At 30.3% G+C, this 16,744-nt stretch overlaps 1 protein-coding gene across 5 annotated transcripts in view; it reads left to right on the plus strand.

Moving 5' to 3' along the window:
* LOC131847728 (putative polypeptide N-acetylgalactosaminyltransferase 9) overlaps nt 1-16,744 on the plus strand; it is a 157,061-nt gene that overhangs the window by 127,951 nt on the left and 12,366 nt on the right. For 4 of the 5 annotated variants that reach the window (XM_059197369.1, XM_059197392.1, XM_059197398.1 and 1 more), the window contains one exon: nt 15,807-15,850. The exons of the other annotated variant lie outside the window; for it this stretch is intronic. The gene's annotated coding sequence lies outside the window, so the exon portion shown is untranslated. The remainder of the gene's footprint in view (nt 1-15,806; nt 15,851-16,744) is intronic. 5 annotated transcript variants of the gene reach the window in all.

Below are 16,744 nucleotides of genomic sequence, written 5' to 3' on the forward strand. Positions count from 1 at the left end.
TCCGGGACGTCGTCCGACTCCGTTGGGACATTTGTCCGATTATCGAATGAACGGGTGACTCGCGAGAGTTTTTGACCGTCGTAATATATTGATACATATATATGAAAACGGTTGATTGTTTTTTTTTTTCGATAACTATTAATAGACCAGAAAGTTAATGACGCTGTTGTAGTTATTTCAGTTGGAACGATTAGTGTGTTTAATTTTACTATTTTCATACTGCGTAAATTATTCGAGAGTATCAAAATAGTAACGACAGATCAAGATGAAACTGTGAGTTTTTAATAAAACTAAATTTTTTGATTATTATCTAGTTCACACTTGATATTTTTTTTTCTGTAATAAAATTGTATATATTCTATGTAACTAACATAACATTATATATGTAAAATTATTTTCTAAATGTTAAATAAATATCTAATATAAATATTTGCATAACAAGAATTCGTCTATTTGAATGTCTATTACTGTATATTTCTTAATGTATCAGCAGCTCGTTTACTCTGGATATCGTTAACGTAAACGACGTTCCGTGACGTAATTGGAAATGCATTACGCTCGAATAGTTTCAAGATAGGAGTCTAAGTTTTGTTGGAAGATAAAATTGTTTATGTATGTAATGTCGAGTAATTATTGTGGGAACTTTTTGGTGTGAGTATATTCAGGATCAGTTTTTTTCTGCCCCTTTTCGGCCTGTTTTGCATATAAGGTCTCATATGTCTTTATTCGTTTTAAATCTGGTGATATTGTCTGCTTTTTACATGATATTAATTCTTAATTTTAAAAATATTTTTTAATCTTCCATTAATCAATAGGAAAAGCACACGTTTTTTTGCATTGTACCTACTTCTATACTACGATGAGAATAAACAAATTTGAAAACAATAAGATGTACCAGGGGAAGTACTTAAAATAAAAAGATAAATCAAAAGGAGATAAATTAAATAAGTGAATAAACAAGATAAAATCATATACCAATGACAAACCGACTTTGGGGATATCGGAAAATCGGAGCCAAATATCATTACTACAACATTATTATCGATACTATTGTGTAACGCGACCCTTGCCAAATCAAATAAATTTAATGGAACCAAACCCTTACTTTGATATACTGATAATATCATTATCTATATATATATATATATATATATATAACAGAGATAATAACCACAATACCATTATTATTATTATAATATATATGTTTTCATCCAAATATAATTTAAGTACCTATAATATTAAATGAGTAATATACTAAATATGTAATTTCTATAAGTTTAATATAATTGAAATTCGAAAAGCTGAGGAATTAATAAAAGTATTGATTACAGTGTATTCGCGTCTAATAATACTTGAAATTTATTCTCCAATGTGAACTTAGACATATTACATAGTACTTAGATATATTATGTTACTTAGACCTATTGGTCCCATCTGCCTTTACATCATATTTAATCATTTTAGTATCTAGAATTGAACACAAGCTTTTATAGCATAGCAACATAATGGTCTTAAATTAGACATGGTTTACAATTTGACATAATATTACAAGTATTATGTACTCGTAAATTTCCTTCATGATTTTATAGCGTAATTATTATGATATTACTGTGTTGCCATATAAATTAATTTTGTTAAGTAATTCGATTTAGAATCCTGATCCAAATAACAATTTGGTTCAACGACCTATAAACAGGATATCTACGCTTATTCTATTACACTAAATGATTTCATCATATGTACTTTTAGGGTTACTGAATGATGGAATGTTACAGCCGTTTGCAGATAAAAATGATTAGTTTATGGGTCATTGTATTTTTAGAATGCTATATTAGAAAAATAGTATTCTTCATCATGACCCTTCGTTACACTTAACTTTATCGTTCCTTTAGTGCGTGTATTACTTTATACAAATGAGGTATTTAGTGTACTATTAACGCAAACCGCTTAGCTTAAATTATCTTATTCAGATTAGTTCTCAGCAGCTTGATACAATGGAGCCTTCGTTTTGTATATAGCCTTATTATATGTCCTAGTACTTAACATTATCGTGATCGTTATGCCATACACCATCCAGTATAGATCATAGAACTCTACCATAACACAACAACAATGCATTTTTATTACTACGGACAGCTGGATCGTTACCTATATTGTACGGCTATTTATGTTATCTAACACTCAAGTTATTTCTTCAATTAGTATAAACGTTATGTCCAATTTGATTTTCCCATTTTGTTTCAGCCATCTGTATTTGGCATCAGAGATGAGAACGTTAATGTTTATTAGCCATATTGCTCTGCAATGAGTACCCGAAAATATATTTCGGCGTGCTTCTGACTGTTCTTTATTATATAATTTTCCATTTGCAAGCGATTTCATAGAAATTACGAGCGGTTTAATTGCGGACTCCTTTGCTACTAATTTAAATAATCTTTATTTTCGAAATGATTTTGCAGAAGTACCTTCTGTCAACTTAAACTCTCTAAATTATAATTAGGACCTGAGAAAATGAATACTATTACTTTATACAAAAAAGTACTAATTTAAGGTCTAATAGAAGTAGAATGGAATAATATTATAGATAACCAGTTTAAATGATTCAAAATAATTTAAATCACTTATATATCAGTTCTTTCAACTCATACATACATACATAATATATTAATATTATCTTTAGAGGTGAATATGTGCATGACGAAAGCATTTTTCCTATTATTTCCAAGCCTAGACTGCGCAGTGTAAGAATTTGCTTTTTTATTGATGCATTTAATTGATCAAGAGCGCCGCTCATCTCTATATCTGTACTGAATACATAAATTTTGATACATAATATAATATAAAGGAGAATGATAGTCTTGTAAAATTATATGATGACATATTAAGTTACATGGATGATACTAAGAGGGCGCTGAAACATCTATTTATCGTACCTATGTTTTTTCAACAAATAACCAACAAGGTATACGTTAGCACGCACTCAAATCTCAGTAAACCATTCCCGATCATTTCTTCAGCTATCTTATCCGGCTGTAATACGAGCGGTTTTATTTCAGGTGCAATGTTACCGTTTTCCTCTTTAAGCCCTTGAATTGCTATGGCTTACGGGGCGGATCGCGGTAGGGATTTGGAGTATGACGACTTACTTAACTGCTCTCTAAGTTACACTCAAATTACTATAATAAAGTACTATCTGTCTTTACAATGGATACAGTTTTTAACGTAATCTAAATGGCAAACATTCGGACAGCACTAAGGGTATCACGTTATCATGCGACACGATATCACTTATGCTATTATTATTGCACTTATATAATCCATAGGATTAACATGTCATTCTTCTTATCATGTAATTACACTGCTTAATTGCAACCTACAACCAAAACACAGCTTACGTAGCACGCTGCTTGGTAGCTCAAATAAATCGAGTGAGGTCCCCACGTTGAAGTTTACCATCTACCTCTGTTGATCACTTCATATACTTTTTGTTTTACATAAATGATTGTTTATTATTGTAAATGTATTATTATCATTAACAGAGAATTTACCAAGTTCACAATTTTCACAGTGCCATCTAAACCCTGGGTACTAGATAACATATTATACTTATACATATTATACATAGAAAATACCCAGACCGATACAAACAATCATACTCATGAAAACAAATGTTTGTGCCATGCGAGGAGTCGAACCCGCGACCATCGGAAGTAAGGCGGTGTGTAAAAAGTAAGAAACATCCATCCATATTCACAAACTTTTCATTTATAATAATAAGATATTATAATTATATTACTATTAAAAATGTATTGACGTTCTTCATAAAGTTAATTTTAATAGTGTTTTCTTTATAATACATCTTTTAAACCCACACATGTATATGTGATGTACATATACTATTGCATATAGAAGTTGTAATAAATTCAAAAAAGGCATGTCTGCTACTACAAGAATTCAGAAAGCTACGTAGATAAAAGTAAGGCTAAGGGTCAATAGAAATGATTTGTGGAGCCATCAGCGGGCCATCGCCGTAGGACTAAGGGTACGAAGAAATATAACGCTGAATGGTATAAAATATTCTGCTGGTGATTGTTACTTTTAAATATTATTTATAGTAATATTATAAGGGTTAGGAGTTTGTTTGATTGAATGCTCTAATATAACTGTGTAGCTTCTTAAATTGAAAAATTATTTTAGTGTTGTATAGCCCATTTATCGAGGAAGGCTATAAAACTTTATATCAACACGTTACGATTAATATTGACAGCCTCAGTGGTCTAGAGGTTTAGCACACCTCTTTACTATCCGATGGTCGCGGGTTCGATTCCTCGCACGGTACAAACATTTGTATTCATGAGTACGATTGTTTACGATTTATCGGTCTGGGTGTTTTCTATGTATTGTATGTATTTATTTACAAAAAAAAATGCATCCATGTATTTATATTAGTTGTCTAGTACCCATAACAATGCTTAGCTTGGGATTAAATGGCACTGTGTCGAAAAAAAAATTCGCGGAGCAGCAATGTAAAATGTTGCAAAAATGGAGTCTCTAATGGGACGTAGATGAAGTTCCGCGGGTCTGCTAGTCATTACCATCATTTCAGCCCGTAAGACGTCGAAACGTAAACAAAGGCAAAAATCTCCACTTGGTCAACTAGTAGTATATACTCGTACATATCTAATAATGTACGAGTTCAGTGTAATTTCATTGTGTGTTAAAACATTATTCTTTAACGTTTTAAACTCATTATATGACGTTTTGAGAGAAAATACTTTTAAAAATATACTACTTATGAATTATATATTAACCATGTATATCTCAGGTCTTGCACTAAGTATAAGACCGCCTTTCGTACTACTTAGTTTTTACTGTAAGCTGTGATTTTTTTTATCTGATGCAATAAAGTTTAGTATATAAAAATTAGTAATTATTATAAAAATAATGTATATAAATATTTAAGAAGTCAAAATCATTTAGTAATAAAGTAAAGTGGCTATAATGTACTGTCATATTGTCTATAGTCTTCAATTCTATTAAAACCGCATTTGAACCGTTAACGTGCAGCGACGCAATGCAATTTATATGACTACTGCAAACCCATTTATCCAAATGATTTTTATGCCATACAACCATTATATGACGACCCGTTACGTTTTACTATTATATGACAATTTCTTCGCGACAGTTTATAAATAAAGATATATCTTGTTAGATTGGATACCATACAGCCGCTACTTGATGGTTGATAATGATTCGAGTTGTGAACAGTTTACCAGTAGTGAGCAGTTGTAGAACGGTGTTGGGACCGTTTATCGATAGTGAGGTACTGTACAGAGTTAGATTAGGTAGTCTATCAAGTAGCGGAGAGGAAAATATGTTGTATTTTGAAATTTATTCAACAATTTGCAAAAATACTAATTGTATAATGTGGGCCGGCCTGTCTGTTTTATTACTGATTTTAGAAAAAAATTATATGAAATGAAATGAAATGAATATTTATTACTTAAAAATGTGGTAGGTACATATGTGGTTTTTAAGGTCTTTTAGTTTCACACATTTTGTCATTTCTGACATGCAACGGACAAACCAAATGTCAATTTTGGTTGTTCTTATAATTAAAGAGCTTTTATTTATATATCAATTACTTATTAATTAAATATTTATAAATGATACATGTCAATGTTTTTAATCATATAAGTACTCCTGAACACTGTAGTATGAATATAGATTGTATTACGAGAACGTATAATATGATGATATGATCTAATTTTTATCAAGACTGCTGTTCTTAATGTTAAATTGTGTCTATATCTTACCTTTAATATCTGAATGAATCTAAATGAAATCTGACAAGTAGATATCATGAGCACGGACATTGGCTATTTTTTTATTTAAAGCAGAAAAAGTCACAGGTAACAATTAGTTGAAAATGAATTTTCTAGTAATTTTATTCTAAAATATAGTTTTAATTACAATGGTTAATAGTGTATAATAATTAGTTTTTAATGATTATAACACTGCTATTTATTTCTACAATAATTGAGCTTTCAGTAATAGTACAGTTTACATATAAATTTGCTACAAAATACGTTAATTGAAAATTCAATTCCATGAATCTCCAATTTGTAACTGGACAATGTTAATCAACGTATATAAATCCGCAATCATTAACGCTATGTCCGTGGAGTCGAATGTACGAATATTTCATGCCTTTTTTGTACGTAAATTTTGCGTATACTTGATAATATTGCGTTGTGTTGGTCCCAATATTGCTCCCTGGAGTGCTGTAGCGTTTTCATACAATGAACCCCCATTATATGATGTTATGGCTTTTATATTACACATTTAATGCTTTTATGATGTGTGTTCCTTTAGCTGCAATGTCTTTTTATTAATTTATTGAAAAAAGTACTTTAAACTCGTTTAAACATAAACGTATATGTTTGCGTTTGAGACCCCTTAAAGATAAATAGAGAAAATTATATACTTATGATTTCTAGTCTTTATATAATATCTTCCGATACATTGTTAAATAAATTAACGTCTTTCATATACACAAGTTCTTGAATATTTTTATATGCTTTTAATAGATTATTTTGTTAAATTCTTCAATACTTTATTTCTTCCATGTATGCAAGTTCCTGGAATATTTTACTTGTTCCCCATAAATTATATTTAACATCTCAACTATTCATTAGAGTTACTTGAATTTAGTGAATATAATCAAATTAACATATTTTCTACTAGTGTCCTTTTTCCATATTGTATCTCTAATTGTATAGGGACATAATTGTATAATTACGCAATTATATCACTTTATATGTTTATCTAATTCTAAATACTCATTACATTTTATAAATTGCTCAATCATGTAGTTTTATATGTGTTAAACGTGATTCATCTTCCAATATATAATATATCTTTTCATAACTCATTAATGATATCAATGATTATTTGGACAGATAGTGTAACATCCGCAATGATGTAATTATTATCCTCGCGGGCTGACGAGTCGCGACCTTGACTGGGTCGAGCGTGCAGACGCGTGCAGCATCAGCACGACTTTAAGAATGTACTATTCGCTTCGCACTATTAGTATTTAGGGTTCCTATGTAAGAAATTGAAACGTTGATTGTACTCAGCGTACCTACTATGTCTAATACTGTAGTATTAGACATAGTGGTAAGCTAAAACCTTAAATACAAAACTAAAACCTTCTTTTTTACTTTTCTAATCCATTCTTACGCTATCTCTATCTTCTCTCCGCTCTACCCAAAGGCTGTCTGAAAAGATTGCTTATGCAATAAGACCGCCTTTTATACCTTATTACTTTAATGTATGTTCTTTATAATTTACTTCTAGTGCAATAAAGAGTAAATTTGATTAACAACTAACCATTTTTCTGCATTGTCTATGCCGCGAGGGTTGTGTTCAAACTAAGCTTATGGCGCTGTTGAGTTCGTCAATTAAAATGAAAATATTTATAGAATATTGCGATAACATATAAGCATACTGTGACATATGTACTATATATATAATTCATTTCTTTATTTATTCATATTTATAAATATTATTTTATAACAACATGTATTTCCATATTATGTTTTTTTTTTATGAGAATCGTTTTCGTCAATAATAATATTTAGGAAATATCGTATATTGTACAAGTTGACTAATTGAGTTATCATAGAATTGCTTGGTATATAGAAGTTTCCACCTCCGGTGCAGTGATATTTTTCATATTTACTGCAGTCATCGCACGGTTTATTTAAAATTATCGACTTTTAACATTAGAATAATACTACGAATTGAAAGCAGTTTAATATAACGTTCAACTACTTTCAATTCGCGAAATGGTCACACGTCTCCAGATAAAATGGGTAGCGGCACGTTCACTGCGTGGAAAGAATTTACGTTGGCAGTTAAAGAATTTATACGCAGCGTTTAATATTTCAATGCAGCAAGAACTCCTTGGCTCACCGCTATGTACCACTATATCGTTATACTAATGCACAGCTTCATACCTGTATAACTTTTTTGTTCGTGAACCGATTGGAATAAAATATATAATAAATTTTAGGTAAAGCTTTACCAATTGAGTTAACCGATGTGGTCAAATCGGTTAAGCCGTTTCAGAAATTAGCACGCACAAACTAACAGCAATCAAAAAAATGTAGTGATTATTGTTTGCGTTCTATTGCGTCGATAAAGTATATAATTTTTTATATATTTTTTTATTAGCTACTCGCCCCGGCTTCGCATTAGTGTACATGTATTATATATATAAAGCTTCCTCTTGAATCACTCAATCTATTAAAAATAACCGCTTTAAAATATGTTTCGTAGTTTTAAAGATTTAAGCATACATAGGGACAGACAGCGACTACGACGTTGTTTTATACTATGTAGATAATAATGATGATCTACAGACAGCAATCGTTATACTTTGTTACCTATATCATAGATTTTGACTAGTTAATAAAACGTACAGACTGAATAGCAGCGCTCTTAGCTAACGTATTGAATATTAAATATTAATAAGCAGTCACGTCATAAGTATATAAAATAGAGTGATTTACTCGTAACATCTGTAGGCATGATAGCAACGTTATTAAAATTCTTTGCAAATTTAATAAACGTTATCATTAAAATATATTTAACGGATTTACCGGAATATTTTTAGTAGAATGTATGAAATATGTATTTAAGATATGCAACTTATACTTTTTTAAATCTTAATGAAATGGTGTTCTCTCTGCGCTAAATGTACTCGTATGCTGGCGGGTCAACGGTGTAAGGTGATAGATTAAATCAAATTTTTCGAACCAGACGAGGTAGCCTGTTCTAAAGATTGTTCTCCTCCTACTATTTCAATACCTGTGCATCTTCATTTTGTCACATAAGAAACCTCGTTTTGCAAAATTTTTCATTCATGTTCCGCGATGTTTTAGCGTTATGTTATAATTATAGCGTATTCCCTGAATGGACTATCCAACACTTAATTTTTTCAATTTGAAACAGTACTTCCTAACCATACAAACTCGTTAATCTTTTTGACACTGGTATCGATTATAAAGAATGATGATTTGTTTTTTATGTGTTAGTAATTTATAATTTGTAATAAATAAACTCAAAAGTTACTTGACCAACTTTATTCGAGAGTAATCAATGAGGATAGCGCCGCGTAAACCAGCTAGTTACAAATAATCCTCATCCTTCCCCGCTTATATGCTTCATTGATATTATTTAAGCATGATTTATAAAAAAATAATTAACTTTATTTTCCAATTTAAAGCGTGTAGTATCTATCTTTACAGCTCAATTAAGCTCCTGCCATGCATAGCGGAGTGGCAATTCGTTGCGGTGAAGTTGTGGTCTCATTAAAACGTTGAATCCCGACTCATTGATGACGGAATTTCGAACATGTTGAAATTCATGCTGGCTCGTGTCGTTACGTTGAACGAGTGCAATTTTGGTGCAATTGGAGTGCAATTGTACTCAAATAAATAGCCGTTTACCCATTTGTTTACGACGTCCGACGATATGATCGTTTGTCTTCTCTGTAGTAATATATATTATTTAACGAAAGATCGCGACACACAAAACTCAAACTGGTGCAGCCTAGTCGAAGAGACCTGAAGAGTAGTAGGTAAATACCTTTATTTTCCATAAAATTAATCGCGTTACCTAAAGTACCATATAGATCCGAGGAACTATATTTATAATCTGTATTAAACCCAAGAGTCTAAAAATATTTCGGGATATGTTATATACATAAAGTATTACCGATAATTAAAAGAAAAAAGATAAACATCCATTCAATTTGTTCTAATGAAAAAGTTCATCATACTATCGTTAACATTTTAAAATATGATGTATTAAATAAAAAGTATTATATTGACTATGCCTATTTGGGTGTACCTTTCAATAATATAGCTAGATAACTATACATGTCTATTTATGAGATTTCGCTAAGTTTATACTCGCCAGTACATAGTTAAGTCCATACCATCTCAGTAACCGGATAGTTTAATTGCCTGTAAGGGAACGTACGGCCTTGGCATTAAGCACTTTGGAGATACTGATACTTTTTCAACGAATACAGGTATATTATTTTTATTAATAAAGATCTCTTAGAAACTGCTTGATACTTTATATTAGCATAATTAGGCATCATTCATTCATTTCTCATTCGATACTAAAATAACTGTAAAACAGCTTCTTGTTATTCCACAAAGAACGGTTTATTCACCGACACTGCATTTTTTGATGATATTATATTATCCCATCTTATGAACAGTCGCGTTACACTGTTGTCTCTGTTTAAGCGGTGCTTGATATCTTGCACAGTGCTATCTAGTTCTAAATTAGTTTAGACTCTGGGTCCTAAGTAATTGTTATAAATAGATAAATAAATATTACTACATAATAAATACTACTCAAATTTCTATCCATTAAAATGTGTATCATAAAATATTTGATATAAATGCCACAAAATCTTATTAATATGAATACAAATTTAGTTCAAATTATTTTTTAAAAAAAGGCGCTGATAATCTTTCAATATCATATATAATATATATATCATACATAATATCATATATATCAATACTATAAAAATAATCAATAAAATAGTAGTCGATACAGCTTCTACTGCAGCACAAGTGAAAATCACACTCGTCATCCCAGAGAAATAGAGTACTGTAAAATCGTGACAGTTTTCAATCTAATATCCTATAGGTTTTAATTCTATAAGTACTCATTTTCAATTGACATGGAATTGGGTACAGTCAATCATAAAATACTAGAGCAATATGGTGTCATTGATTCAATACTCTAATCTATTACAGACCGCAAACTGCAGTACACTTTAAACTACTTCTACAGATGAATGATAGGTCTGTCTGACATATAGGTTCACGATGGTGGCAGTCTTCTGTATTTTAAATATGTATGTCATGGGGAAATTTATGATGGAGACGTGATAATTTTTAACACCAAGAACATTGGAAATAATAATTAATCATCTAGGTGCCGTTGTCGGAACAAAGACCGATGTAAAGTCGTTTCCCATGACGTGCATAGCCAGATATGATGATGGAAAGTCTGCAGTTTGTTAAATATCAATGTTTTTTAATATAAGAAATACAAAGGAACTACGCTCAAAGTTACAGCAAGTGCGATGGTGAAGTTGCGGATATACGTCTGCATTGTAAATGCCAAGTATTCCTTAGAAAGAACTCGAGTCACGGAACGAGAGTTTTCTGTTTGAAAATATAATGTAGAATTTAAAAATACGGCAACGTAAGTTTTTGTGATGGCAAATGTTGAACCACGCAATGCGATAATTTAAAAGTACGTAGTGTTCTGTATTGAGGACGAAGAGTTCTTATACTTATTACTAGTTCTGCTCACAATATGATTCGCGTGCACAAAAATAATTATAAAATTAAAGCCATCTATCGTTAACTAGAAAGAACTACACTATTTTATATTTAATTGTTTAAAAATAATATCTATTAAACCATATATCTAATTATCTCCTAATCACAAGTAGTGCAGTCATTTTTATAAAAGAATGAAAATGATATAATTATAAGACAGTCATAACTAACAAAAAATAAAAACTCAGTAAAAGTAAATTTTCATGGACTATTACTTTCGCTTTGGAACGACAGATACTGTGTATTTATCAATAAAATAAAATAAGTTTTGACTTTGTTAAATATTAAGTTAATGAAATAATTACGTAGTTAAAGGTTTTTGTACCGAATTTTACACCTTGAACTTACGGTATTCAATGTTCAACTCGGTCTGTTCGTTGTCTGACGTTGATTGTTTACATCAATTTGGTGTATTGACCTTAAGAACGAGGAAACATCTAAAATTGTATTGTGTAAATCCATCTCAACTATTTCAACATACATTACCATAATGACCATAAGTACGTGCTATTATTATAGTTTTTGTACTAAATAGCACTATTGCAATGAATCATCCACACTTTAGTTTAGTATTTTTTGTTCCTGTCGATGATTGTTATACATAACTACTCTATGTATGAGGTCAATATTTTTTTATATATCATATTGAGATTAAAATTACGTATACTGTATTAAGGAAAACTTTTAATTCAATACAAATTAGTAATATGAACGACGTGGTATGTGTATTATGTTTCGATAGGTAGTAATTTATGTATTAAACACCTTGGATGTACCTTGCAAATATTGAGTGCTATATAGTATAACATATATAGAAAAAATTAACCTTAATTATACAAGACAAGCAGAGTAACATTTAGTTTTCGGTGTTAATGGTTAAATGTCTTTCAAGTTGTTTGACTGTTTAATGATGCGACTTGTTTAAAATGCTTCTAGCATGTAATTAAATTTCATGGTTATGAAACGCTATGAAGACCTTATATCTTCTTCGATGCCTCCTTCTGGAACAAGAAAAAAAAGGACGGGCACTTAATGATGACGTAAAAATACTCATGAAAGTATATAGGCGTTGATTACTACATTCATATGCGAAAACTAAAATAAATAAGAGTATTTATATTTGGACGTTTCCAATTGTGTTGTAAAATATAAAATGAATTATGCAAAAAGTGCAATAAGCCCATTTCAATTGTAAATGTGGATAGTTCGCTGTTGCCACTGCAGCCGGAGATCTCACGATTCCTATTAATTATTCAATATTGTTGAAGGTTGCATGCTTTTTTTAACTTAGTTTCAGTATAATTTAATTGCGGCGCGTTGGAAGATAATATTAAAATTTTATTGTATAATTATTATGAATAAATTAACCTTATTTAACGCAATATAAATATAAGATTCTTTATTTCATTCGATTATTTTTTAAGTTATTAATTTTCAATATAAAATGGCTAATAAAAGATTAATAAAGGAGGCCGTCATCTAGTTCGGAACTAAACATTGCCATTAGAATCATTATTAATTTAATATTGTGTATTTTTTTTTATTATTACAATGCTGACTGTATATGGTAGTTAATACCAATAAAATTTAACATTTAAATAATACACCAGAGATTTATAGATTAAATTTTCAATTCGTCGATATATTTCTTTTTTTAATATGCGTAATATTCTATCCATTTACAACGAACTCTAATTTTGTTACTTGCTATCGTGTCGAAATTTTGTTGTTTGTTTAAATAACAAAAACAGACTGTATTTCTTACGAATTTGCTCTAATTTACATTGTATTTAAATATAGTAATTAGTTCCACAGGCTGAGAACAAATTAAAGCAAATTACACTACGCTTTGCATGAACGCTGACGATTTGTTTTATCGTATTAATCTTATATATTATTACTTTATTTATACATTCCAAAAAAGTACTATTATTTGTAATGACTGTATTTATTACATTGATTTAGATAGGTGCAATCATAAGAGTTTGATTTTACCCATTGAGGCACTATATGACTAAAAAGAACCATAATCAACATATATAACAAAAGTTGTTTTTTAAAGAGACCTAAATATGAAATAGGTATAATAATTTCAATATACTACATATATTACAGCATTCATTTAGTTATGCAAATTAAATATGCTGAACAAGATAAAGGTTAAAATCCCGACAGTAAAAATTTGTTATTAACAGTTTTTGACATGCGGCGTTGTAATCAATAGCGTTTTCACAAATTAAACGAATTAAGCGACATCTTATTAATTAAATCATGTCATTGAAGCCTATTAATACGCACTGGAAAACAATATTCCATCCTTCAGAAGTTGAGCAGTTGTTTATTTTTAAAATAATTTATATTCCATTGGGGATCACAATACAAAGTAGAAGGTAGGTCATCGGCCTGCGTTGGACGTAGTCTCACGGTTACCATTTTATAGAGCCGTGCAATCACATAGTTTTATAAATATTTTCGCATTTTATGTTAACCAGTTTTACAACAACTCGAGTTCCCAGACGAGATTGTGTGCGTTCATTTATAACATTACAAATAACCTTCGCTGTCAATATGTAGGTACGTCAGATGATATCATAAGTTACAAAAATTGGCAGTTTCTTCACAGACTGCTAAAATATTGCCGGCAGATATCTCTTTTCCGCCCCCTCATCGCATCGGCTCGTTTTATTGGGAGACCAAACGTAAATCGGGCAGATGGTCTTATCGGTTTATAAAAAAAAGTGAAATGATACCCTTCGGAGTATCGGCAAATTAGCTCGCTTTATCTTCCTTCATAAGCCCACCCCTCGTTTTTTTACTGTAGAAGCATATCTTTAATAATTTTTCGCTCGGTGAAGTGATTGGTTTATTATCCTAACTTATTTCTTTCCTGGAACAACGGTTCACCTACTTTTGAACTAAAATAGAATGTTTTATTAATTATCACAACGTACTAAATACAGTGTCTGTCAATGCCTTTTTTAGTAAATTAGCAATAACATTGTATAGAATCTTAGGATACGCAATCTGATCTGATCGTCAACTCTGAATAGATTATGATGGTTTCATTAAAATTAAATGAATACATTAAAAGTAATTTTTGTCTTGTTAATCTTTATACGCGTCATTATACCTACTTATTTATAGATTGAAGCCAATGTACTTTTCTGTTCCAGATGTCTAAGAATAACACAGTTGTAAGTAAAGTACGATATTAAAACCGAATATAACAATGTAAAATATCCCTTATACAATATGGTTACCATCCGTGAGAATTCAGATGATGAACATTAAAATAACACAGTCGTTTAAATTGCAGCTTTAATTTTAACGACTCGGTACAAGGTTTTGGTAACTTAAAGCTTATAATCTGAATACTTGGCGGTTCGCTGTCGTCTGCGCTACGACCGATGTGGCTGTATTTAATTAAAATTGTTCTCGAAATCATACCGACTCTGAGAAATAAGTAAAGTTTTATGAAAATGTATAATTTCAGAAAATGTAGCCGTATTGTATTAAAAATAAGTTACTTATTACATATGAAATTAATTGTGAAAGATATTAAAGAAAGACCTATAGTGAGTGTAAGGATAGATTCGAGTCATATTAAAACGATTTCCGTGTAGCGAAGGAGTAAGAACACAATTCGTAGACACGCTTTTTATGGTATGGATGTAAGAGACGACTAAGGGATGGATTGGCCATATGCATCGGTGCAGCACAAGGAATACTCAAAATAAAATCCAATAAAGAGATTACCGTGGATACAGTGGTATTAGTAGACTAAATCCCGATAAACATAGACAGTTTTGGAACCAGTATTGTGGGACGATTATAGTTTCTAATGTCGTTGCTGACATACCATTAATGTGAAAATTTGACGATCAATTAATTAATTTTTTCAAACTATAAATCATAAAATATTATTGAAATCTCTGTCCCGTCATCTTAAAAGTTATCGCGGCATGTCACGTTTACAGAAAGAAGTAAGATTCATGATACCAGTTTTATGAAGAAATTTCGCTGATACGAAACTATATTCATTTAGTAAAACTAAAAGTTTGCTCTTGAAGTAGATGAAAATTTATATCTTGAAACTAGTTTCATAATGTAAATTAATGTGAATGGAATTAGGCATTACTTATATTATGCTGTCGAAATTTATGGCATGAGCCATCTTCGACTATAGACGAAATATCGTGCTTCAGTCTTGTTTATGTGAAATTTGAAGCCGTAAAGATCTTATCAAATTTATTGCTTGTATCTTGGTTTCTGATTTACTCCTTACATCTATCAGGTTTAGGGGATCGGATTCATTCTAATAAGACACAAAATTTGAACAGAATTAACTGTTTGTTCCAGATTACGAGAAGCTGCCAAATCTACATAATCTCAATACTTTATAAGTAAGTGATTCGGATTTATATCTATAAGTAAGTGGATAAAAGTTAGATAAGATAAATATTATTTATCTTATCTAACTTTTATCCAGTTACTAATAATAAGTTAATATACAATTTTGAAATAAGAAATATAAGATCAACATAGTTTTTAATATAGTAGGACATATTAATTCACCATTATTACTGGTACGTCATTGTATCTTAGATAAAATAATTATGTAGATAAATTAAGTACTGAAAAATCAGTCGATTGCGAAGTATTGGGGCCTTATAATTTAAAAAATCGAAAGCTATGAAATGAATTTAAAAATAATAATGGTACCTCTAAACTAAATCTGTGAAGTTTTTGTACATAAAAAGTATCATTGTTACACATGTAGACGTAATGTAGAAAAAACTCATAAATTATGCATAAGAAAGGTATGTAATACCAAAAATTTAGGTTAAGACGAAGTAGTAATAACATGAAATCCGGGTCAGTATGAGGTCATATTCCACCCTTCTATAGCCGTGTCTCAGCGGGTACTGTGCAGTTTTATTAAATTTCACTATAAAAAGAACTTAATATTTTTAGACTATTATGAAATAGTCCAAAAATATTAAGTTCCTCTACACTATAGAGTGTACATTTAATAATGTATACTTTTTGTCTGTATTCAGACAAGTTCATTTAAATTTAGCTGAGAAAATCCAGTGTCTAATGTATTCCATCGTTTATCTCTTTCTGTTTTACTTACAAACATCTTTTATTGCTTTCCACGTCGTATGCTTATTTCGAATACTGTCTAATTGTTACCTATAATTAGGATGTTTTTGATCATGATAGTCTAAACTAGTCTATTCAATAGAATACTTCCCATCTTAGTAGATCAAAGGAAATTAAATAATTACAGTGTA

The sequence above is a fragment of the Achroia grisella genome, unplaced genomic scaffold, assembly GCF_030625045.1.
Source record: "Achroia grisella isolate CSIRO2021 unplaced genomic scaffold, CSIRO_AGI_Agris_v1 utg109, whole genome shotgun sequence".
Lineage (NCBI taxonomy): Eukaryota > Metazoa > Arthropoda > Insecta > Lepidoptera > Pyralidae > Achroia > Achroia grisella.